This window comes from Chiloscyllium plagiosum, unplaced genomic scaffold, assembly GCF_037043375.1.
Source record: "Chiloscyllium plagiosum isolate Xiang-an unplaced genomic scaffold, Cpla_swu_hap1 HiC_scaffold_3, whole genome shotgun sequence".
Taxonomy (NCBI): Eukaryota; Metazoa; Chordata; class Chondrichthyes; order Orectolobiformes; family Hemiscylliidae; genus Chiloscyllium; species Chiloscyllium plagiosum.
In genome coordinates, this window is record NW_028270141.1 from 64,501,500 (window position 1) to 64,527,774 (window position 26,275).

A 26,275-nucleotide genomic window follows, 5' to 3' on the forward strand; every position below is an offset into this window, starting at 1 on the left:
GAGAAAAAAATTGAGCCAGGTGAACTACCTGGTAAAAATGCCAGGTAGGAAAAATAACCTGTATCGAGTATGTCATGTGAATATGTTCATACCATATTATGCTAGAGAAAATGAACAGGAGAAACAGGTGTTAGCCAGTTCCCCACAGAGTGAGGAATCAAATCCAGATGATGTGGATTTTGATGTGCCTCAAAACGTGTTAAAAAATGAAGAAGTCCTTGAGGAGTGGGATCGGTTAGTAAACTATCTGTCTCAGAAGCAAAGAGCACAGTTGGAAGATTTGTTACTACAGTATGAGGACCAATGTAGAAATCAGATGGAGAAGACTAATGCTATTGTACATGAAATAGACATAGGGAAGGCTGTTCCGATAAAACAACACACCAATCAGCTTAATCCTTTCAAAGCCAGTTAGGTCCAGAAGGAAGTGGAGGCCATGCTCAAGGAGGATATCATTGAACGGAGCCAGAGCAGGTGGAGTTCAAACCCACCCTGCTGCAATTTCAGATGTTCCTTATCATCAAGGTGAGTCTCTTGCAAAACGACAATATCCACCTCCCCCCCTCACTTTCTAAGACTAGAAAGCGCCTTTTTCCTCTTAACTGGTGAATGGTTCCCTCCAATGTTCCAGGTATACCATTTGAGAACACAATTAGCCATGGCACTTTACAACAACATTTGAACTCCAAAAAGGAAAATTTGACTTACCAATTGTTGAGCATAAACAAAAAAAGACTCACGGACCCTAAAAAATACATAAACTAAACCTACTACAACGAACAAACTGGTAACTACGTATGTAAAAAACCAACAAACTAAACCAAATATAAATAAGGCTCTTAGTGAGGGGCTCTATCCTTTACCCACCGGGGGCATTTACATATGCCAAAAACACTTTCATTACTCGGTCCAGCTTGAGCTGCATCCCAGACACAAGCCAAAAAAGGAAAGAAAAAAAAAACCAAGGAAATTAAAAGTAGGCACTCTACCCCTCTCCAAAGATACATTAGCACCCACTGATATCATAAAAAATTCAGAAACACTTCCTTGAAGAAAAAGGGACAAAGAAAAAAAGCGACACTGTTGTCCACATCCTTTAAGTCATCCAGTCTATTTTAAAGTGTCCAAAACGTTTTTCATTTTTCTGAAGAGTCAAATGAGTGCACAGACTTATTATAAGTGAAATGACGCACTGCCGGATATCTCAAGGAATACTGCATACCAAGGTCTCTCAACCTCCTCTTGGATTCATGAATCACAGCCACAGAAACGTCCTGCCTGGAACCTTCGTGAGTTAAGGCCTGTGGATCCTTCCCCTTCATTCTGGAGGCCTCCATTACTATAAATTTGTCCCTATAACTGTGGAATTGCACTAGGACCACGCGAGGGCGCTGGTGCGAACCGGGCCTGCGCACCATGACCCGAATGGCCCTCTCAACGTTCACCAAGCCTGACTCAACCTCCAAACCAAGGTATCAAGGTGGCCAGCTCTCAAAGCTGGCTGGTCACCTTCTACTCTTTCTGGCAGACCCACGATGCAAAGATTTTTTCGCCTACCTCTGTTCTTGAGGTCATCAACTTAGATTAGATTAGATTACATTAGATTAGATTACATTACATTACAGTGTGGAAACAGGCCCTTCGGCCCAACAAGTCCACACCGCCCCGCCGAAGCGCAACTCACCCATACCCCTACATTTACCCCTTACCTAACACTATGGGCAATTTAGCATGGCCAATTCACCTGACCTGCACATCTTTGGACTGTGGGAGGAAACCGGAGCACCCGGAGGAAACCCACGCAGACACGGGGAGAACGTGCAAACTCCACACAGTCAGTCGCCTGAGGCAGGAATTGAACCCGCATCTCAGGCGCTGTGAGGCAGCAGTGCTAACCACTGTGCCTTAAGTAAGGTAAGGATCTGCTTCTCAAGAGTTCGAATCCGTTCCTTTGAAGAGTCGATCGTTGTCTTCAAAGCTGCGGTCTTTCGGACAACCTCCTGTGTTCTGCTTCCAAGACCTTCCAGCAGCTCCTCATGCTTGTAGACAAAGGCCAAGATCGGGTCCAGCCTACCATGGAACTTCTCCCCTATCGACGACGCAATCATTTCTTGTAGTTTTGCAAACTCCGCAGCCAGTGCCTTATAGGTATGTGACTCCGACAGCTTAGTTGGGGGAGTTGGGGTGCTGCAGCTATGGCTGCGGGCGTATCCGACATCTCCAGTGAGTGTCCCATCTGTTGGGATTTACTCAAACCTTTGCCTTTCATCATATATCTTTAATAGAACAGACTTTGTAAAAACATTGTATAGGTTCTACAACTCTTTAAGCACTGAATTTCACAAAAATAACTTAGATGAGGAGGGTGAAAGTGCTACTTTGCCTGAGTTGAGATGCAGAGCTCAGCAAAGCAGACCTTTCAAATCGCTGCCATCTTGGATCCCCTCCAGCTCTTCTTGTGAAGTGCTCTGACATTGGCTGTGGGCCTAGTAGCCAGGCATGAGTCCCCTATGCTGCAGCATCACCACCACTGGAATGAAAGTCGCTACTCTTCAGCACCATCTTGCCTCTATCAATGCCCTTGCCATTAAGAGTCCTCAGTGGACTCACCAATACAGACATCACTGATGCTGCTGGGTACCACATCAGGCTTAGCTTGGCTTCGCCGCTGCCATGATTCAACTTCTGGCCCACCTTGCCAATGCAGCCGCTGCCGTTACCACCAGGTCTTGTACTGGGCCCGATATATATATACCTGCACCGCCGCCTCCACCTCCATGAATCTGCAATGAATGCAGATGCTACCGGGAACTCAAACTCCCCTCTGTAGCAGCAGCCGTGAGTCAGTACTGGGACTGCCTAAACGATGCAGAAGCTGCCAGGAGCCCAAACTCACCTCCAGCACTGCTGCCACAAGATCACCCTGCCAAGCCTACTTGACACTGCACTGCTGGGCCCACTCACTGCCACTAATGCCATTGCCATGTCTGAGCACTTTAAGAGATAAGTAAAGCAAACTAAAAGAGTAAAAGAAATGAGAGAAGAGAGAAAAGAGAGAAAAGGAAAGTGCACAGGAGTCCTACTCGACCGCCAGCTTACCAGGAGGGTGATAATGCAGATGTAATGCGTATTCTACAGAATAGGAGGGATTGTGACATTAGTCATTGTCTAACATTGATTTGACACACAATGTTTCCCTACTTACCATCCCTCTGTTACGGACCATCACAGATTCTTGGCCACAACAACCTTTCTAATAACCCAGATGAAACTCTATTAATCACCTTGTGTATCCACTTCCTGTCTGCCCTGTGTGTGGCCATGATTTAGTGCTTTTTGTAGTGTTACTCCAGTACTCTGCATGGTGGTGTAAGGGTGCTGACTGTCCGCAGGAGAGTCTGCAAATGGCTTGAGCATTTTGTGCCTTGAAGACCTGATTGTTAACAGTATAATTGGCAGCAGACCTGGCTGGCTTTAATTGGAAATTGGAGTAAAATTTCATTGTGTTTTGATTTTATTTCTATAGAAGTAGACTCTGTGTTTGGTTTTCAATGTGGGTGGAATCATTGATGATAGTCCTTATGAACAAAGTGTCTGGTCACACATGAAGAATGGCATCCTGGTAAAGTACAGAAGAAAAGAGAGTAACATTGAAAAAAAAAGCTTAATGCCAAACTAAAATAGTTTGTCTAGAACAGAGGTAAGGTTGTATTTTTTGTATAATATCAGAATGCTGCATTCCCATTAACATTAGTTTTTTGTCATTACCTAGAAGTACTTACATCTGGATCTTGTGCACAGTCAAGTTTACCCTTACTCTTTATAAAATAATGTATTAATCAAACTGTTGAGAGGCAATTAACAAAATATTCAGAGGTAAGTAGCTCTGAATTACATTATGAAGTCTTAAAATATTAATCTGCTCAAGTGAGGTAGAATATTTGAAGAGTCAGCAGGTTAAATATTTATGCTAACTATGAAAATATTTAAGTTCTTGACAAGTCCTAGCTGATTATCCTGGGTTACTGGATACATGGCATTTTTAAAATTCAACTCTATATATATCATATAGGGCAAATTGAAATTTGCTGTAGCTTTTGCTAATTTGTTTGAACTTATTCTTGATTTATTATAAATTTTGACATAATTCCAGTCAGTCATAGAACATAGAACACTACAGCACAGAACAGGCCCTTCGGCCCACGATGTTGTGCCGAACATTTGTCCTAGCTTAAGCACCCATCCATGTACCTATCCAATTGCCGCTTAAAGGTCACCAAAGATTCTGACTCTACCACTCCCAAAGGCAGCGCATTCCATGCCCCCACCACTGTCTGGGTAAAGAACACACCCTTGACATCTCCCCTATACCTTCCACCCTTCACCTTAAATTTATGTCCCCTTGTAACACTCTGTTGCACCCAGGGAAAAAGTTTCTGACTGTCTACTCTATCTATTCCTCTGATCATCTTATAAACCTCTATCAAGTCACCCCTCATCCTTCGCCGTTCCAACGAGAAAAGGCCTAGCACTCTCAACCTATCCTCTTACGACCTATTCTCCATTCCAGGCAACATCCTGGTAAATCTTCTCTGCACCCTCTCCAAAGCTTCCACATCTTTCCTAAAATGAGGCGACCAGAACTGCACACAGTACTCCAAATGTGGCCTAACCAAGGTCCTGTACAGTTGCAACATCACTTCACGACTCTTGAATTCAATCCCTCTGCTAATGAACGCTAATACACCGTAGGCCTTCTTACAAGCTCTATCCACCTGAGTGGCAACTTTCAAAGATCTATGAACACAGACCCCAAGATCCCTCTGTTCCTCCACCTCACTAAGAACCCTACCGTTAACCCTGTATTCCGCATTCTTATTTGTCTTTTCAAAATGGACAACCTCACACTTGGCAGGGTTGAACTCCATCTACCACTCCTCAGCCCAGCTCTGCATCATATCTAAGTCTCTTTGCAGCCGACAACAGCCCTTCTCACTATCCACAACTCCACCAATCTTCGTATCATCTGCAAATTTACTGACCCACCCTTCGACTCCCTCATCCAAGTCATTAATAAAAATTACAAACAGCAGAGGACCCAGAACTGATCCCTGCGGAACTCCACTTGTAACTGGGCTCCAGGCTGAATATTTGCCATCTACCACCACTCTCTGACTTCGACTGGTTAGCCAGTTTTCTATCCAACTGGCCAAATTTCCTTCTATCCCATGCCTCCTGACTTTCCGCATAAGCCTACCATGGGGAACCTTATCAAATGCCTTACTAAAATCCATGTATACTACATCCACTGCTCTACCCTCATCCACATGCTTGGTCACCTCCTCAAAGAATTCAATAACTTGTAAGGCAAGACCTACCCTTCACAAATCCGTGCTGGCTGTCCCTAATCAAGCAGTGTCTTTCCAGATCTCATAAATCCTATCCCTCAGTACCCTTTCCATTACTTTACCTACCACCGAAGTAAGACTAACTGGCCTGTAATTCCCGGGGTTATCCCTATTCCCTTTTTTGAACAGGGGCACAACATTCACCACTCTCCAGTCCCCTGGTACCACCCCCGTTGACAGTGAAGACGAAAAGATCATTGCCAACGGTACTGCAATTTCCTCTCTTGCTTCCCACATAATCCTAGGATATATCCCGTCAGGCCCGGGGGACTTGTCTATCCTCAAGTTGTTCAAAATGTCCAACACATCTTCCTTCCTAACAAGTATCTCCTCTAGCTTACCAGTCCGTTTCACACTCTCCTCTTCAACAATACAGTCCCTCTCGTTCGTAAATACTGAAGAAAAGTACTCATTCAAGACCTCTCCTATCTCTTCCGACTCAATACACAGTCTCCCACTACTGTCCTTGATCGGACCTACCCTCGTTCTCGTCATTCTCATGTTTCTCACATATGCATAAAATGCCTTTGGGTTATCCTTGATCCTATCCGCCAAAGATTTTTCATGCCCTCTCTTAGCTCTCCTAATCCCTTTCTTCAGCTCCCTTTTGGCTATCCTGTATCCCTCCAATGCTCTGTCTGAACCTTGTTTCCTCAACCTTATGTAAGCCTCCTTCTTCCTCTTTACAAGACATTCAACCTCCCTCGTCAACCAAGGTTCCCTCACACGACCATTTCTTTCCTGCCTGACAGGTGCATACATATCAAGGACACGTCGTATCTGTTCCTTGAAAAAGTTCCACATTTCCACGACATCCTTCCCTGACAGCCTATGCTCCCAACTTATGCTCCTCAGATCCTGTCTTACAGCATCGTAATTACCCTTCCCCCAATTGTAAAACCTACCCTGTTGCACGCACCTATCTCTCTCCATAACCAAGGTGAAAGTCACAGAATTGTGGTCACCATCACCAAAATGTTCACCCACTAACAAGCCCATCACTTGTCCCGGTTCATTACCGAGTACCAAATCCAATATGGCCTCCCCTCTGGTCGGACAATCTACATACTGAGTTAGAAAAGCTTCCTGGACACACTGCGCAAACACCACCCCATCCAATCTACTTGATCTAAAGAGCTTCCAATCAATATTTGGGAAGTTGAAATCGCCCATGACTACTACCCTGTGGCTTCTGCACCTTTCCAAAATCTGTTTCCCAATCTGTTTCTCCACATCTCTGCTGCTATTGGGGGTCTATAGTAAACACCCAACAAGGTGACTGCACCTTTTCTATTTCTGACTTCAGTCATAACTCTCCTTAGAAACATCCATAGTATTCTCAACTATTAATTCATAAAACACCCTTTTCTATTATTAGATGATGCTATATAATAGTTGCAGCTCTTAAGCAAGCATTATGCATAAGCTGACAATTATTAAGAATGTTATAGAAGTTTACAATTTCTTTTGATTCCCAAAGACTGAAATCGGACTGCTTTTAGTAAAATAGAAATTTTAAATATTTCTGGGCTTAGGGAGCTGGCCAATGGATTCTGATTGATAGTTTAAAAATTAAGAATGATATTAATTCTGAACATAAGAGAATAACTAAAAGCCCAATAGAAAATAAAAGAAAAAAATACTTCCTCAGATCCTCATTGCTAATCCTATGGTATAGTTCCTCTATTGTTAGCTTTAACAAAACAGGAATGAGCATTCCTATATGTTTAAGAGTGGTCATGGTTTTTTAAAAATTATTTCAGGGGATGTGGGTATCACTGACTGGTCAGGATTTAGTGTTCATCATGGTTACCTTTCAGAATGTGGTGGTGAGCTAAATTCTTGAACTGCTCTAGTCCATTTGGCATAGGTACGTTCACAATGCTGTTAGGGGGAGAGATCCAGCACTTGGACGCAGTGACACTGAAAGAACAGTGACAAAATTCTACATCAAGATGGTGAGTGACTTGGAGGGGAACTTGCGGATGGTGGTATTCACATATACCTGCTGCTCTTATGCTTCTAGATAATAGTGGTCTTGTGTTTGGAAGAGGAGAAAGTGAGGTCTGCAGATGCTGGAGATCAGAGCTGGAAATGTGTTGCTGGAAAAGCGCAGCAGGTCAGGCAGCATCCAGGGAACAGGAGAATCGACGTTTCGGGCATAAGCCCTTCTTCAGGAAGAAGGGCTTATGCCCGAAACGTTGATTCTCCTGTTCCCTGGATACTGCCTGACCTGCTGCGCTTTTCCAGCAACACATTTCCAGCTTGTGTTTGGAAGATGCTATCTAAGGAAACTTGATGAGTTGTTGCAGTGCATCTTGTAGATGGCATGCACTGCTGCTACCAAGTATTGGTGGTGAAGGGAGTGGATGATTTTGGTTATGGTGTCAATCGAGTGGACTGCTTTGTCTGGATGATGTCAAGCTTCTTGAGTGTTGTAGGAGCTGCATTCATTACTGCACATGATCAATATCAAAATGTAGACTATCAATTTTTCATGAAACAAGTATCTGGGCGACATGCTTTCGAATGTGACCCAGATTACCTCTCACTGGTAGCTGAAATGAAACAACCACATGAAAAGAATTGAACAAAACAAGCACTATTACTTTAAGAAAATGGCTTATGACAACCAGTTTTTAAGCACTCAGGTTTGCTTCTTACACCCCACAAGAATTCCCTGCTAAGACACATCAGTCTGAAAATTCTTTTTAGGGAGCACCCAAAAGTATGCCACAGTTCTTTGGAGTTATCCTCAGCCCCAGCTATTAGGGATAAACTTCCATTTACCATCTCTTGACTGTGAATGCTTCAATCCCTGTTCTGTTTATTTTTCAAGACTTCAAAGTCAATATGCTTGTTACTTTCTTTGGCATAAGACTCTGTCAAAGACTACTGCAGTTCCTTCCACTTACAGTCATAGAGTCATAGAGAGGTACAGCATGGAAACAGACACTTCAGTCCAACTTTTCCATGCCAACCAGATATCCCAACCTAATTTAGTCCCACCAGTCAGCACCCGGCCCATATCTCTTCAAACCCTTCCTGTTCACATACACATCCAGATGCCTTTTAAATGTTGCAATTGTACTAGCCTCCACCACATCCTCTGGCAGCCTATTTTGCACACGCACCACCCTCTGCATGGAAAAGTTGCCTCTTAGGTCTCTTTTATATTTTTCCCCTCTCACCCTAAATCTATGCCCTCTAGTTCTGGACTCACCCACCCCAGGGAAAAGACTTTGCCTATTTATCCTATCCATGTCCCTCATGATTTTATAAACCTCAAAAGGTCACCCCTCAGGCTCCGAAGCTCCAGGGAAAGCAGCCTCAGCCTATTCAGCCTCTCCCTATAGCTCAAATCGTCCAACCCTGGCAACATCCATGTAAATCTTTTCTGAACCCTTTCACATTTCACAACATCCTTCCGATAGGAAGAAGACCAGAATTGCACGCAATATTCCAATAGTGGCCTAACCTGTACAGTTGCAACATGACCTCCAAACTCCTGTACTCAATTCTCTGACCAATAAAGGAAAGCATACCAAACGGCGTCTTCACAATCATATCTACCTGTGACTCTACTTTCAAGGAGCTGTGAACCCGCACTCCAAGGTCTCTTTGTTCAGCAACACTTCCTAGGACTTCTTTAATTTGGACAATCTTCTTCTGTTCCCTCACAAGATTCAAACTGAGATTAAGCCTCACCTGCATTCCACACCATCAATGATGAAGTTAGTTTTTTTTAATCTGACAATTAACTGAAATTTATTTAGACTAACTTCTCTCAGTGAACTGCAAGTCGCATGAGGGCCAGACTGCAATTAACTTCCTTAGCAACCACCCAGATAAACTGAAGCCAAAATACCCTTTAAGCATCATCCATCTTCTTTCCTCTGTCCCATAACAACTTAGTTCCTAGTACAAGGGATTGAGTATGCCTCCATCCCAGCTAATCAAGCATCCTTCCTTCCTCCAAGTTCAAAAACCCTGAAAGCAGAACATTCTGTCTTTAGTCATTACTTTAATGCAGGGACCATGGTAACTAATTTGAACAAACTAAGGTCCTACAAACTGTAATGGGATAACAATTGGATAATTGATTTAATGACTCGTATTAAGGTATAAATGCTGGCCAGGACACTGGCAGCTTCCTTAGTCTTGTTTGCAGAAAACCATCAAATCTATCACATCACCTGAAAGGACAACTGAGAATTTGTACTAATATCACAGCTAAAAGATGGTACTTATATTCTCTCACTAAACATAGAAGTATCAGCCTTTATGATCAGCTCAAATTTCTGAAGTCAGATTTGAACCCAGAAACTGTTGACTGACAGATACGAAGCAAAGTCTTGCAGGCCACCCAGATCATTTAGGAAAGGTGGACTGAGGAACTTCATTGGGTGGAAGGCCAAAATTCAGATTCCCAAAATCAGGACAAAATTTTGGTTTTAAATTCATAGAACTTTTCATTTTGGACCAGGGAACATTGTTTGCATTCATGAGTTGAGTGTGGTTTCAAGGAAAGCTCAGAAACATCAAGGAAAACCATGAACAGAGCCACAGATACAGAGTAATATTGAAAAACATCCACAATGCAAGGGAAAGAGTGTTGTTGAGAGGAGAGAATTCAAAAGGAATGAATTGAAAGAAAAAAACTGTTTTTGCACCTTTCATGGCTTCAGTTGAGTCAATATAGAATTCCTTGCTCAGAATGTCTAGTGGAAATGCGAAGGCCCTGAGGCCTGTTTGCCTGAGTTCCTCCACAGCTCAAACTCCCAAAGATGTCTGAAGCTAAACAAAAGCCAAATAAAAAAAAGCAAATAGACTCAACACTAACAGCAACATAAAGGTTAACAGGCTGTAACCACTCATAACATTAACATCCCAACCAGGTCAGATAATGCATTGAATTGAGGGACAACTCATAGTCAATAACATTGATGATGGTGGTAGAAGAAGGCTGGTCAATGTGAAATCATGCAGGAACCTTCATTGACTCAGGTTTTATGAATCTTAAGGACATTGGAATTAAGTTATTATACATACAGATGATTTCAAAGTTGGAGGGCTATAATGTAGAGTATATTGAAGGCCACCAAGAGTCAGAGAGAGCTACAGGTCACATGCATGGAACATATTGAAATACTGAAGGGTAGAAACTCCTTGTACATGGCTGAATGGGGAAAAGGACTAGAAGTCATGGGTTAGGCAGGATGGACTTCAGTATGTTGAGATGGATGTAGGGTAGGATTTTACTTAAGATAGGAGCATCTTGATAAGGGCTCAAAGATTAGGTTGTATATGATCATTATTCAAAAGGAAACCAAACATCTCTTTCCTGCTAACATCTTTCACAGATCATGACTTTAGTGCAAAACGTGGGGCCAGCTAAGCCCAGCAGTGATATTTCCTTTGCTGTGCCAAAGGAGGAGGGGAAGAAGGTGAAGGATTGCCACTGCACTAACAGCAGCAGAGACCTGAGGCTTGCAGGGCACCAGCTGTAGAGCATCAATCAGCATCTGAAAAAGGGCTCCAGGTCTTCAGTGTCATTGAGCAGTGAACTGTGAGAAGACCTACTGACAATCCTACAGCTACCTTCTGCTGAGTAAACACCAGTGCCACAGGACATCATCAGTTATATCTGCCACCTCCTGCAGAAAGATCTGCAGTCACTCAACTTGGGAGAAAGCACTGTGCCTGTGCTACTGATGATCACAGAAGGATTGAACATCCTCACCTCCAATTCCTTTCAAGCTGCAACAGTGACAATATGTGATATCTCACAGTTGGCCACACCCAAGTGTAATTCATGGATACCCTTCCAGGAAGGCAAATCTGTGTGTCCAGTTCACCGTGGATCCAGGCAGTCAAGCTGCTGGATTTGCCTCTCTCAGGTCGAAGACTGCAATCATGTGCGGCTTGCAGCTCCATGTCATCATCCAGCCATATTCCTGAATAGGAAGGGATTTCATTCCCTCAATGTCTAGCTCATTGGTGACCACAGGCAACAATTCCAGCAGGTGTGTGCCCATCATCCAGGGAGCTGTCACAATGTTTACATTTTACACAACTCTCAGGTTCCTTGAATGTTCACTGCCACACATCATTTCCTGGGCTTTGCTAGCAGGAGATAAACAAATGTGTGAAACCCTCAGACTGATCACAAACAGAGCTTCAGTGGTGCCCTTGCACTAGTTATGCCATTATTGAACAGACAATTGATCTATTGAAGGTGTGCGTCCATTGTCTGGACCACCCAGGGGGAGCTGTCCAGTATTTGTTGAACCATATTTCCAGGGGTTAGGCCAGTCAGCTCATCAAGTCCACACTGACCCTCCAAAGAGCATCTCATCTAGACCCAATCCCCAGCCATCCCAATAACCCTGCATTGCCCATGGCTGATCCACCTAGCTTGCACATCTATGGCCAATTTAGCAAAGCAAATTGATCCAACTGTACATCTTTGACTGTGGTAGGAATTTGGAGCACCCGGAGGAAACCCACCGTAGACACAGGGAGCATGTCCAAACTCTACACGGACTGTTGTCCAAGTGTGGAATCAAACCCATGTCCCTGGCACTGTGAGATAGCAATGCTAACTACTGAGCCACTGTGCAGCCCTCAATGAGGGAATTTGAGGTAAAGCTTCCTAAGCCTGACACGACTTGAACATGCAACCTTCTGATCTGCAATCAGACACGCTACTGTTATGCCACACACCCAGCCGTTGCCAGGATAGTGATTGCTTGTTGTGTCCTGCACAACCCAGTTTAATGATGGGGTGACAACTTACCAGAGGGAGAGCTGGACTAGCCACACACCTCCTCAGACAAGGAAGAAGGAGAGTCCAGTGGAAATGCAGGGGGATACAAAACTGCTGAATAAAGACAGTGCAACAGTGAGATGTGGCAGACAGACCTGAGGGAACCCGATAGCAGCCAGATTTGCAACTTTGGATTAATTTATGTGAACGCTCAGAGCTGGGAGCCAAGTGTGAATGAGAAGCATTCCTGATCTAGTGGGAATATTTGATTTGTAATATTTAGAGTTTATGCTCCTTTATTTGGCATTGAATTAAAGATTGCTTTTAGCTTTGTTGCAAAGACATTCTGCTCAGTTTCATGACCAGAACATGGATGGAGCTATGGTGGAATACATGGGGTCCGTGCATATGTTTCTCAAAAATCACCGAGCAAAGGGAAATCATCTATTGCAGAGATGCAGCTTACACAATGTTGAGTGACTCTCTAGATCCACATGTTTGGTTAAAGTTGCACTTCCCAGTGTCATGTTCCTGCCATAGAACAGCAGAGACTGGTAGTCTCAGTGTTCCAGGCACGGCTCCACACATTGTAAAATGAAGGCCCATGGTGATCAATACCCTCACTGTTGTCTATAAAGGAAACAGAACTTAAGAGAAGGCTTAACAGAAAGAAAGAGATTTCATTGTATTAAAAGTACTATATTTGTGAACATTGTTTGGTCTTACATAATATTCATACCACTTGCCCTAAGTGATTTCAAGGTTCTTTAATTTTTCTTTTCCTACACTAGGTACCCCAATAGTCAAAACTAAGCTTCAGCAAGTGTGCGAACTGCTTCGTCACCTTAACAGGGCTTTGCTGGATGCCCCCTGGTCAGCTTAGATCTACAGGGCTCCAAAAAATCCTAAAAGTGATCATCTCTAATGGGCTGGCTATTGCTCCTCCTCTCCCTCAGTGCACATTAGCATCATTTCTCATCCCTTGAGGAAGGGAGGGAAGCCTCAACCTCTCTTGCAGAGCCAGTCAATGAAGCTTGAGCAATGGAGTAAAGGTTCCTGCACATACCCAACAGATATATTATTCTGCTATATCTGGATCTCCAGGGCAGCCCTTCACCCTTTAAATAGAGGCAGACATCACACAGGATCTGGGCACACCTCCACACTTCACTTCCATCTACACATGATCTCTGACACCAAACCCAGACATTGCCCTCTCTTCCTTTTGCCTTAATTTCCCTCCTTGCCTATGTATCTCCAACAGCTCAGAAAAAACCCAGGTAATGGCAGGGGCCTGTTCTCCAGCCATCCCTTTGTGTTAGAGACATTGGCTGTAACTTTGTCAGCCTCTAGTTGCCAACCTAGGACAATAATACTTCCCTTCTCACACAGTCTCACCAGTAGTATGCCTACGGAAGTGTCACTAAAGTGTGGAGCCACTTTGTGTCTGGTGCTAGATGTCTGGGAGAGGCTATACTGGTAATGTCACTGGACTTGTAATCCAGAACACTGGGTTCACATTCTGAGGATTTGGGTTTGAATTCCATCACAGCAGATGGTGAAATCAAAGTTCAATATAAAAAAACTGAACTATAAAGCTACTATGATGATGTCCGCTGAACCACTGTTAATTGTTGTAAAAACCCAGTTGGCTCACTAATGTCCTTTCACAAAGGAAATCTGCCATCCCTACCTGGTCTGGCCTACATGTAACTCTAGACCCACAATATTGTTGATTCTTAACATCCTCTGGGCAACTAGGGATTGGCAATACAAGTATTCCCTGCCAGTGATGCTGCCCACACATCAAAATCCAAAAGAATTACGCAAGCGTGGATGTGCTAATCTAACAAAGGTTCAGCAATGCTCCTGTTTTGCAGAGAATAAAGTACTGTCCACTTGCCTTTTTAAACATGGCACCTGGAAGTTGGTGCCTGGAATATTATAGCCGTGTTTGGAATACCCTGCTCGTAAGATTTGCATTCCACATGCAAGGATGTGAACAATGAGCTGAGAAAAACATGCTTGTGTGAGATAACCTGACCCACCTCTGAGCAGTAGTACTTCCTGCTTTTGGGCATGATGCCACCACACTTGGTCTCAAAAAGCATAAGATTTTACAAAAGACTGCTATCATTGAGCCACAGCTTGTATATTGTGAATAAACACAGGTAATTGCCCAGAGGGTAAAAACAAAGAAAACAAAATACTTAGAAATAAATGTATCGATCATACTGGACTTCCATTCTGCAATATACAAAATGAGTTTTACCAGTATATGTCATTCCCAAGTTTTACCGATTTTTCCTTCAGGGTGGACGTTGTTTTATCATTATTGTACAGTTGTCCTTGTGGTCAACCATATTAACAATATCATTAAATGTGTGATTGTGACAAGAGTTGTCTCCTGAGGCCATTTTATTATTAAACTTAACAAGTATAAAAGTATAGAAATGATACAAAGACAGAGGTACTTAAAGAGTTAAAGACCACAGAATCAAATTCTATAAACATAATTGATTGTAGCTTGCAATAACTTGACCACAATTTTCTCTAATTGCAGCACAATAATCAACTGAGCAGATCATATGGAGAATGCTGCATATTTTACGTGAGGACTTAAAATCCTCGAAGATTTCACACTATAAAATGGATCATTGTTCACTGCCGGACCACCTGTTAGCAGAACACAGAATGCATTTTCGATCAGTTGGTGCCTGTTTCTCCTCAGCTCCAGCAACACCCAGGTGTTTTCACAGCAGCCCTTGTGCAGTGATTTTGGAACTCCATCTCAATTCCTGTTTGCTTCATTCTCACTTTCCTAAGGTGTCAAATATCGAGAATCTGTTCCAAATGCCAAGCTAAGCAAAAAATATGACTGCCAGAATAAATGTTTTTTTGTTCCATCTTGGCCTTTTTAATAATTAGCAAAGCAGTATATAAAAAGCAGGTAACTCAGTACTCACTGAACAGAGGGGAATGTTGGCAAACGCTGGAAAGCTGGCAGAGATTCAGGGTGATTACAGAGAAGCGAACTGGTGTGCAGCTCTGTCTTACCCACAACATAGGTCGCTAATGCGGTGGTAAAATGCTAACCACACAATCTACAGAATCGATTGCACAGGCCAAGAACATTTTTTTTAACTTTTGCTTTAACCCCTTGTAAACAGTCATCACATGCCACACACACCTACCAAATGAGACAGAGAAAAATTAGAACAGGAAAAGAGATTTCATACCTGAGGAAAAGGCCTGTGCAAGCTTGTCAGCTTGTTTCACTTGACAGCGTCTGGCTTCACAATCAGGCCTCATTAATCATCACAAATCTAGGCTAACACCTCAGTACTGAAGGAGTGCTGTCTTTCAGAAGAGATGTTAAACCAAGAACAGAAACAGAGAATGCTGAAAACATTTGCAGGTCTAGCAGCATCTGTAAAGAGTGATTCAAGTCTGTGATCTTTCATCAGATCAATCTGAAATATTTACTCCATTTCTCTCTTCACAAGTATCGCCTGACTTGCTGAGCATTGTCCAGCATCTTCATCTTACATTTCCAGCATCTACAGTATTTTACTTCTGTTTTACATTAAACCAAGGTCCTGCCCAGCTGCTCAGCTGGAAATAAAAGATCCCATGACACTTTGGTACTATGGGGAGAAAAGAGTTTCCTAGCACATTTCCTTGCAAACATTTAACTGCACCAAAAATAGATTGGCTGATTCACCAACAATGGCCCCAAAATTCCACCAGGGCCTCATTCTTGCCGTTACACTGGATCAGACGAGGTCCTAAAATCTTCCATTGGCCCCAGTCATAGACTATGAGAATTTAGAACATCTCCATCCCCACAAATATGCCCCACCATGCTTCAAACAAATTTACTGTGATCACCTTCAGACTGGGTCTCCAGATAGACCACATTTTTACTGGTTTCCATGATGTTTGTCTCATCAAGCCTGGCAGCAACACAATGCCAGATTCCAAGCAACAGAATCTCCTCTGACCACCTTGTAAGGTGTAGGTGGAAGCCCTACCCAAAAACCTATCCTAGAAATTCTATTTAAGGCTGGATCTATGGAATTTGGGTCACAAAGATTACATGTCAGAATGACATTGTATATGGCGAGCTCTGTGTGTTCTGTGGATATAATGCAACATAATAGAAATACAAATTATTTTACATTTGTCCTTTACTGAGTTCAAGTTCAATAAATATTTGTGTGTACAAAACTAAGGTTTCCACTGATTGCTTCTATTGAGTTTCTACATCAATCCTGCAGTATAATAGGCAAGATTCAGTCTCTTAATATAGCACCCTATCCTAATGTTTCTGTTCTGTAAGTCACATTCTGAAAATAAACAAATCTTCAGATATATTTAGCACGTGGGAAATTATGGAAGAGCACCATAGCGCTTCAACTCTAATAACCAACATTTGTTTTATTATTTTATGGAACGTGAGTATCACCGACAAGGTCAACATTTGTTGCCCATCCCTAATTGCCCATGAACTAAGTGGTTTCCTTGGCCATTTCAGAGAACAAGTAAGGGTCAGTCACATCGCTGTGGATCATGAGCCACATATAGGCTAGACGAGTTAAGGGTGGCAGATTTCCTTCTGCAGGTGACATTATTGAATCAGTTGGTTTGTAACAATCAGTGATAGTCTCATGGCCATCATAGTCAGGGGTGGCACGGTGGCTCAGTGGTTAGCACTGCTGCCTCACAACACAGGTACCCGGTTTTGTTTCCATCCTTGGCAACTGTCTGTGTGCAGTTTACACATTCTTCCCATGTCTGCATGAGTTTCTTCCAAGTGTTTTGGTTTCGTCCCACAGAGTAAAATGTGCAGGTTATGTTGACAGACCGTGCTAAATTGCCTATAGTGTCCAGAGATGTGCAGGCTGGCGGATTAGCCTTGGGGAATGCAGGTTTACTGGGATAGGGTGGGATGCTCTTCAGAGGATCAGTGTAGATTACTTTTCTTTTAGATTACTTTACTTTACAGTGTGGAAACAGGCCCTTCAGCCCAACAAATCCACACCAACCCGCCAAAGCGCAACCCACCCTGACCTTTACTCCTTCACCTAACGCTATGGGCAATTTAGTATGGCCAATTCACCTAAGCTGCACATTTTGGGGAGAATGTGCAAACTCTACACAGTCAGTCGCCTGAGGCTGGAATTGAACCCGGGTCTCTGGCGCTGTGAGGCAGCAGTGCTAACCACTGTGCCATCGTGCTGCCCAATGGGCCAAATAGCCTGCTTCCTCACTGTAAGAATTCTATCAACATCACTGAACTAGCTTTTTTTTCAACTGAATTTAGCTTACGCAAGTGACCCTGGTAGGACATAACCCAAAGCAATAGCCTGGGCCTTTAGATTGCCAGTCTAGCAACATTATCACTATGCCACCAAAAAAGTAGTAAGGATAAATAAGTCACTGCTTCCCTCAAATTTCATTTTTTCCTGATTTTTTTTAGGATAAATAATGAATGCCTTTGTTATAATATCAAATGCTTTCCTTTTACTTGTAAACGAAATATTCATTCACTAATTCAGGTACAGCACCAAGTCAGGCAGTACAGAGTTTTACTTTACCCTGTGTGCCACCATCAGAAATGTAGAATAGCACTCACATAATGGGGAACTCCTCTCTAGTATACTAATGATCCTGAAAATGGTCTAGTTAAACTGCCTGCTTAGTATTAAATGCTGGGGTGATCTGCATTGTGAACAGACAACAGATTGAAACTGAACAGAAATTGCTGCATGTCCAAGCTTAGTTTTCTTATGACCTTTCAAATCACAAAAATTTGAAAGCTTTCACATTGTCTGTGGACCACTGTGATTCAGTTTGCTCCATTTACTTTATGATTTAATGCAATTGGTCCAGTGAGGAAAAACATCGTCTGGTTTTGCTATTGTTGATCACAGTTTCTTTCTCCTGGTGGAAAGAGCAAGTGTATGAGTGAGTGTTTGGCAAGAACATGGTTTGGTCACTGTGCTGATGTGTTTGACCACTAATGGAGCAGTATCACACATGAAGAATGGCTAGGTTTGGCGAAAGGAATGGTGAGTATTGTGACAGTTTAGGTTGCAAACAAAAATATCAGATTTTCAACAAATTCTCGACGTTGAGAAAAAAATCCCGATATTCCCTTCAACCCTTAAATGTTAACTTGCCCTTGAGTCGTGACTACCTTATTTCCATGCTTTTGTAATTTGTTATATCCCTAATTTACTCTATATACATCGCACTTTCCAATTCTCTTCTCCTCCACTGAGAAGCTTGACAATGCAAGTTTCAGATAGAACAGAATAGAATGGCTGTTTGCCGGCTGCAGCTCGCCAGCTGCCTATTCCCGGTCATTACGTTACAATTTCTGCACAATTTCGATGCATCATCCCTAGCCATTATTTTCTTGGACACGTCTTCTCTGCAACTCAACAATGGCAAACAATCAGCCTCGACTCAACATTAGGTTTGATCTCTCACCAATCAGCAATCTCTTTAACCGCTCAACACTTTATTTTGGAGCTCAATGATACACACGATTTGCATTTTCTGACAGGTCAATTTGCATGCAGGACACGCATTTAATATATTGACACAGAATGCTTCTGTGCTGACAGTTTATGGCTCTTAGATTATTTTCTTAGCGTTTACCTGGAGGGTGTCACCCGTTGCCGACTCCAAATTGTTTTCTTAGTGAACATTGGGCATTAGCACTGCGTTACTGATTGCCAGTCTCAGTGGTTTAACTTGGTCTCTAACACAGAGGGAGAGGCAGGCAGCTTGTGATGTTAGGGATTATTGGAGTAAATGTTTCAGTCAGACGGGAGTGGACATGTCACTGTACAGTACTGTGCTACGTTAGCGTTGGGCTGCAGATTGTGTCAGCAATTTAAGCACCCAACACACTGTATATGTTTCAATTACATGATGATTTATGACTATCAGAAGGATAGGCTTCTTACTGGAGTGGAGGAGGAGCAACAGTCAGTCATGGTGTACCACCTCAGTCATTTAAGGGATGTATTCGATTACACTACAAGAGGGGTGACCATGGTCTATACTATAGGTCTAGTGTCAAATAACTGGGGGTTACAGTTGGGGTTCTGTTGAGACATCATTCCAAGGGTGGGCCAGATTTGCAGTAATGAGACGAACAAAGGATTGAATTGGATGAAAGCAAATGCAATCCAATTGAGGATGATGCATAGGCAAAGTGAAGTGATCGGATGTGCCCAGTGAGGAGGAAGCGTAAAGGCAGGCATGAACAGCAGCTTAGGGGAATAAGATGGCTGAGAGCCCTCAAGTATGATGCATAAAATAGTGAAGGTTACAGTCCCTCAGTCTTGGCGAAGTTTGTGTGCAGTGGCAGAGTTAGAGTGAGCAGTGACCACATGGGTGTGAGGCAGTCGAGGGAAGTTGGTGGCACTTACCCTTGCAGTGCATAGAAGATTTTGTGGTATTGTAGAATTTCCTTTTTCACTCGGTACACAGCACTGATCCATGCTGCTATTTCTGTCGGTCTATTGCTGTGACCTCCTTTGGCAGTCTGCAGGAGAAAGGACTATCCTCTCCTGTACCATCCCATCCACCAGCACCTCCAAGTTCCTGTCCAGGAAACATGAAGCTATTTGCCTTTCTTTTGTGACATTTTTAGAGTCAAGCACCTGGTTTGCAGCAACAGAAATGATATGTAATTGGGCTTTAAATATGGTGATAGAGAAATGTAGGCCAAAAGTCTCATCAGTGGTAAGCTTCTCTAAGCACATGATTCCCCAGCAGCTTGATTTCCTAATTAATGAGCTGAAAAGGAAAAGATTACGAAATAAAATTCATCTCAAGTCATAACGGACTGGACAACTTGAAACTTACTTGTCAACACACTTTGACTTCAAATGGGAGAAATCAGCTTTAGTTGACTGTGTGGTATTAGTTGCCATAAGTCATAAATTGAGGAAAGCAAGCAAAAGAAAAGACAGGAATTAAAACGAATCATAAATTGCAAGTGGGAAGCTGAATATGCAAACCTACAATCCATGAGTGGTTCAGAATGCACCATGCCCTCAAGCTGGTAAAACAAAGAACTGTTTATATTGGATATCTGAAACCAAAATAGAAATTGCTGGGGAAATTCAGCAGTTCCGGCAGCATCTGAGCATCTGTGGAGAGAAAAACAGAGTTAATGGTCACTGGATTTGAAACTTTAACTGTTTTTTTGTGCCGGAGATGCTGCAAAACCTGTTGAGTTTCCCCAGCAATTTCTACTTTTATTACAGATTGAAGGTAGATGATTCCCGTACTTGACAGCACGTAAGCATTTTCACAGAGCTGTAATTTTGAAAATTCTGGAAATTTTGAAAACACCTCTGTCTGATATTCACTTATTTTATTGCTAGAAAACTGGGTGCATTGTAAGGAGCAAAGAGGTGGACTAATTATATAATATGATGATTGGACAGACAGAATAGTGTTTGTTGTGTTTCAGTTCATAGCATTCTTGCCTCTAAGCCAAGTATCAAGTCTCATTAGAATCACGTCCCATTCAACACTTATGAACACTAGATTGAACTTCAGTTCTGCATGCATCAGCGTTGGGACCAGTTGTCAAACTAGGGCTCCTTCTGCCCTCCCAGATGATATTAAAAGATCTGACTACACTGTTTTAAAAAAGAATAAGAAGATATCCCTGAGACCCTAATGAAGATGCATTCCTCAGTTAACATCTCAGGCACACACTATTTGATAATTGCAACATTCCATTCGTGGGAGCTTGTGTGAAAATTGGCTACCATACTAACTTTACTTGTGAGAGTGATTACACTTCAAAATAACTTATTTTGCTGTGAATCGTTTTGGGATTTCCTAAATTCCAGAATACGGCTGTGTAAGTGCAAATCTTTCTTTCTAAGATTTCATAGTGCAGTTAGCGTATTTAGTTGCTTCAGTACAGACCGCATACCACACTATTAGTAATAATATGAAGTATTTGTGTCCACTTTGATGCAAGTTTCTTCCTTTCATTTAATCAAAGTAAGCCCCTTGAAAGAATCCCTTTACTTGTCAATATCTTTCTCGCAGAACAAATCAATGCATGTTTACAAATGAGTCGCTAGTGTAGTGCTGGAAAATCACAGCAGGTCAGGCAGCATCCGAGGAGTAGGAGAATCGACGTTTCAGGGATAAGCCCTTCATCAGAAATAATGATGAAGGGCTTATGCCCAAAACATTGATCCTCCTGTTCCTCGGTTGCTACCTGACCTGCTGTGCATTTCCAGCACCACACTCTCGACTCTGATCTCCAGCATCTGCAGACTTCATTTCCTCCAACTTTCTCACAGGCCTCCAGTCTGAAAAACAACCCTCCACCACCATACTCTGTCTTCTACCTTTGAGCCAATTCTGTATCCAAATGGCTAGTTCTCCCTGTATTCCATGAAATCTAACCTTACTAACTAGTTTCCCATAGGGAACCTTGTCGAACGCCTTACTGAAGTCCATATAGATCACGTCTACTGCTCTGCCCTCATCAATCCTCTATGTTACTTCTGACAAAAACTCCATCAAGTTTGTGAGACATGATTTCCCACAAAGCCGTGCTAACTATCCATAATCCATCCTTGCCCTTCCAAATACGCATACGTCCAGTTCCTCAGGATTCCCTCCAACAATTTACCCACCACTGATGTCAGGCTCACCGGTCTATAGTTCCCTGGCCTGTCCTTACCACCTTTCTTAAACAGTGGCACCATGTTAGCCAGTCTTTTGGCACCTCACCTGTGACTATCGATGATACAAATATCTCAGCAAGGGGCCAGCAATCACTTCCCTAGCTTCGCACAGAGTTCTAGGGTACACCTGATTAGGTCCTGGGGATTTATCCACTTTTACACTTTTCAAGACATCCAGCACTTCCCTCTTTGTATATGGACATTTTTCAAGATGTCACCATCTATTTCCCTACATTCTATATCTTCCATATCCTTTGTCACAGGAACACTGACGCAAAATACTCGTTTAGTATATACCCCATCTCTAGCAGCTCTGCACAAAGGCTTCCTTGCTGATCTTTGAGGTGCCTTATTCTATCCCTAGTTACCCTTTTGTCCTCAATGTTTTGTAAAAACCCTTTGGATTCTCCTTAACTCTATTTGCCAAAGCTATCTCATGTCCCTTTTTGCCATCCTGATTTCCCTTTTAAGTATTCTCCTCTTGCCTTTATACTCTTCTAAGGATTCACTTGATCTGTCCTGTCTATACCTGACATATGCTTCCTATATCTTAAACAAACCCTCAATTTCTTTCGTCATCCAGCATTCCCCATACCTACCAGCCTTCCCTTTTACCCTAACAAGACTATACTTTCTCTGGACTCGTTATCTCATTTCTGAAGGCTTCCCATTTTCCAGCCATCCCTTTACTTGCAAACATCTGCCTCCAATCAGCTTTTGAAAGTTCTTGCCTAATACCATCAAAATTGGCCTTTCTCCAAATTAGAACTTCAACTTTTAGATCTGGTCTATCCTTTTCCATCACTATTTTAAAACGAATAGAATTATAGTCGCTGGCCCCAAAATGCTCCCCCACTGACACCTCAGTCACCTGCCCTGCCTTATTTCCCAAGAGTAGGTCAAATTTTGCACCTTCACATACTGAATCAGAAAAATGTCTTGTACACACTTAACAAATTCCTCTCCATCTAAACCCTTAACACTATGGCAGTCCCAGTCTATGTTTGGAAAGTTAAAATCCCCTACCATAATCACCCTATTATTCTTACAGATAACTGAGATCACCTTACAAATTTGTTTCTCAATTTCCCGCTGACTATTAGGGGATCTATAATACAATCCCAATAAGGTGATCATCCCTTTCTTATTTCTCAGTTCCATCCAAATAACTCCCCTGGATGTATTTCCGGAATATCCTCCCTCAGCACAGCTGTTGTGCTATCCCTTATCAAAAACACCATGCCCCCTCTTCTCTTGGCCTCTTTTCTATCCTTCCTGTAGCATTTGTATCCTGGAACATGAAGCTGCCAGTCCTACCCATCCTTGAGCCATGTTTCTGTAATTGCTATGATATCCCAGTGCCATGTTCCTAACCATGCCCTGAGTTCATCTGCCTTCCCAATATGGCCTCTTGCATTGAAATAAATGCAGTTTAATTTATTAGTCCTACCTTGTCCCTGCCTACCCTGACTGTTTGACTCACTTCTGTTCTCAACTGCACCAGTCTCAGATTGATCTCTTTCCTCACTATCTCCCTGGGTCCCACCCCCCCACCTTACTAGTTTAAATCCTCCTGAGGAGCTCTAGCAAATCCCCGTGCCAGTATATTAGCCCCCTTCTAATTCAGGTGCAATCCGTCCTTCTTGTACAGATCACTTCCACCCCAGAAGAGATTCCAATGATTCAAAAATGCAAATCCTTCTCCCATACACCAGCTCCTCAGCCATGCATTCATCTGCTCTATCCTCCTACTCCTACCCTCACTAGCTCATAGCACTGCACTGCTGCCTCACAGCGCCAGAGACCTAGGTTCAATTCCTGCCACAGGCGACTCTCTGTGTGGAGTTTGCACATTCTCCCTGTGTCTGCGTGGGTTTCCTCTGGGTGGTCCAGTTTCCTCTCACAGTCCAAAAATGTGCAGGTTAGGTGAATTGGCCATGCTAAATTGCCTGTAGTGTTAGGTGAAGGGGTAAATGTAGGGGAATGGGTCTGTGTGGGTTGCGCTTCGGCGGGTTGGTGTGGACTTATTGGGCCAAAGGGCCTATTTCCACACTGTAAGTAATCTAATCTAATATTACTACCCTCAAGGATTTCCTTTTTAAATTCCTGCTTAACTCTGTAATCTCCCTTCAGAATCTCAACCTTTTCCCTTCCTATGTTGTTTACCATCTCCCCCTTGAGAACATTCTGCACCCTTGCTGAGACATCCTTGATCCTGGCAGCAGGGAAACAAACTACCATTCTGATTTTTCACTGCTGGCCACAAAAATGTCTGTCTGTGCCTCGGACTAGAGAGTCCCCTAACATAATCGATTTCTTGGAACCCGACGTACTTTTCATTACATTAGAGCCAGTCTCAATACCAGAATCTTGGCTGTTCATGCTACATTCCCCTGAGAATCCATCACCCCCTACAATTTCCAAAATAGCATGCGTGTTTGAAATGGGGATAGCCACGGGAGGTTCCTGCACTACCTGCCTCCCTCTCTTACTTTTCCTGGAGTTAACCCATCTATGTGACTGTATCTATGACTTTTTTCCCTTCCTATAACTGGCTTCCATCACTTCTCCTTCCTCTTGTAAATTCCTCATTGCATCTAACTGTCGCTCCAACCAATCCATTCGATCTGATAGGACTCGCAACCAACGGCATTTATTGCAGATATAATCCTCAGTAACACATAAATTCTCCATAAACTCCCACATCCGACAAGAAGGGCATACCATTGTATTAAGAGCCATTTTTGCTTCCCCCAATCTTCCAATGCCAGAAAGTAGCACCTTCTTATTCCGCTACAAAACACTACTCCAGGCTAACTTAGTACTTATGGCTTATATTTTTCAATTTTAATCAAGAGACATATCTCAATAAAACATATAATCAAGAAAGCACCCACCCTACTCACCACTGCAGATATAGAGTAAGGCCACACTTAAAAATATTTACTAATCTGTTTCTGTGGCTGTGACCTCTCCCAAACAGGTTCCTCCAAGATTAGTTGTGAATTTCACTGTTTATTAATTTTCCCAGACACACTCTGATGTCCGGCGATACATGAATTCAACAGCAAAGGCAGTAACTGCGCAGGTTCACTGCTGTGTCAATTAGCAGTGTGGATTTCTTTCTCGGTCTCTCTCTCTCCTGCACAGACCATATGCTACATTTGTGTGTTCCTCTCCCTTTTAAAAGTGTCATTGTTTTGACTTTTTTTCCTCCAAAGTTCCAGAACAATAGAACAGCATACAAAACAATAATTGCTGCTCCTGGAATTTGAGGAAATCAGCTCCAATACCTGAAATGCTTCAAAAAAGGAGTAGCCTATTACAGCCAGAAATCTTTCCTGTCCTTCATCTTGGATTACCACTTAAAGAATGTTTTTCTATGTCTTTACCTGCAGTGCAGGGGTGTTTAATGTCTGTTCACATGCTGTGACATTCACAGCATATTAGTTGACACACTAGGACATCAAGCACTAACCCAGTCAGACAAAAGGTTGTAGTCTGTTTTCCGTTATTTTTTTATATCCGTGGAAGGATAATACATAAACTTGCCTACAAAAGATGGCTTCCTGCTGGCTGTGGAGTGGATAATTGTCCTCTCATTATCAATTCCTTGTTCATTTTTTTTTTGTTTAACATATTATTTCTAGTTAACCTGTTCAAAGATGTTATTACACACTACAAGATAATACATGGCTTGGAAAGGGTGGATGCTAGGAAATTGTTTCCGTTAGGCGAGGAGACTAGGACCCGTGGACACAGCCTTAGAATTAGAGGGGGTAAATTCAGAACAGAAATGCAGAGACATTTCTTCAGCCAGAGAGTGGTGGGCCTGTGGAATTCATTGCCACAGAGTGCAGTGGAGGCTGGGACGCTAAATGTCTTCAAGGCAGAAATTGATAAATTCTTGATGTCACAAGGAATTAAGGGCTATGGGGAGAATGCGGGTAAGTGGAGTTGAAATGCCCATCAGCCATGATTGAATGGCGGAGTGGACTCGATGGGCCGAATGGCCTTACTTCCGCTTCTATGTCTTATGGTCTTATGGACTTCTAGAGCTTGTGGACCTTGAGTCCAGGCCTCTTGGACCTGTGCCCAAGAGGACCCTTAGTCTTTTCGTTTGATGTTTTCCTGACTCTGTACAAGTGCAATATTCAATGGATTCTCACAAGATTCTGCCAGGTACTCTTTAAGTTTACATCCATAGTCTTCATTTAGCTGTAGTATTTCTCTTTTGAGAAAAGTGCATGTTGGCATAAAAGTTCAAAATGTCCGTAAATATTTAAGGGTTCTGATCCATCATCATGACACAATTAGAAAGATTACCTTATGCTTAAAATGTATGCCCACTGGGA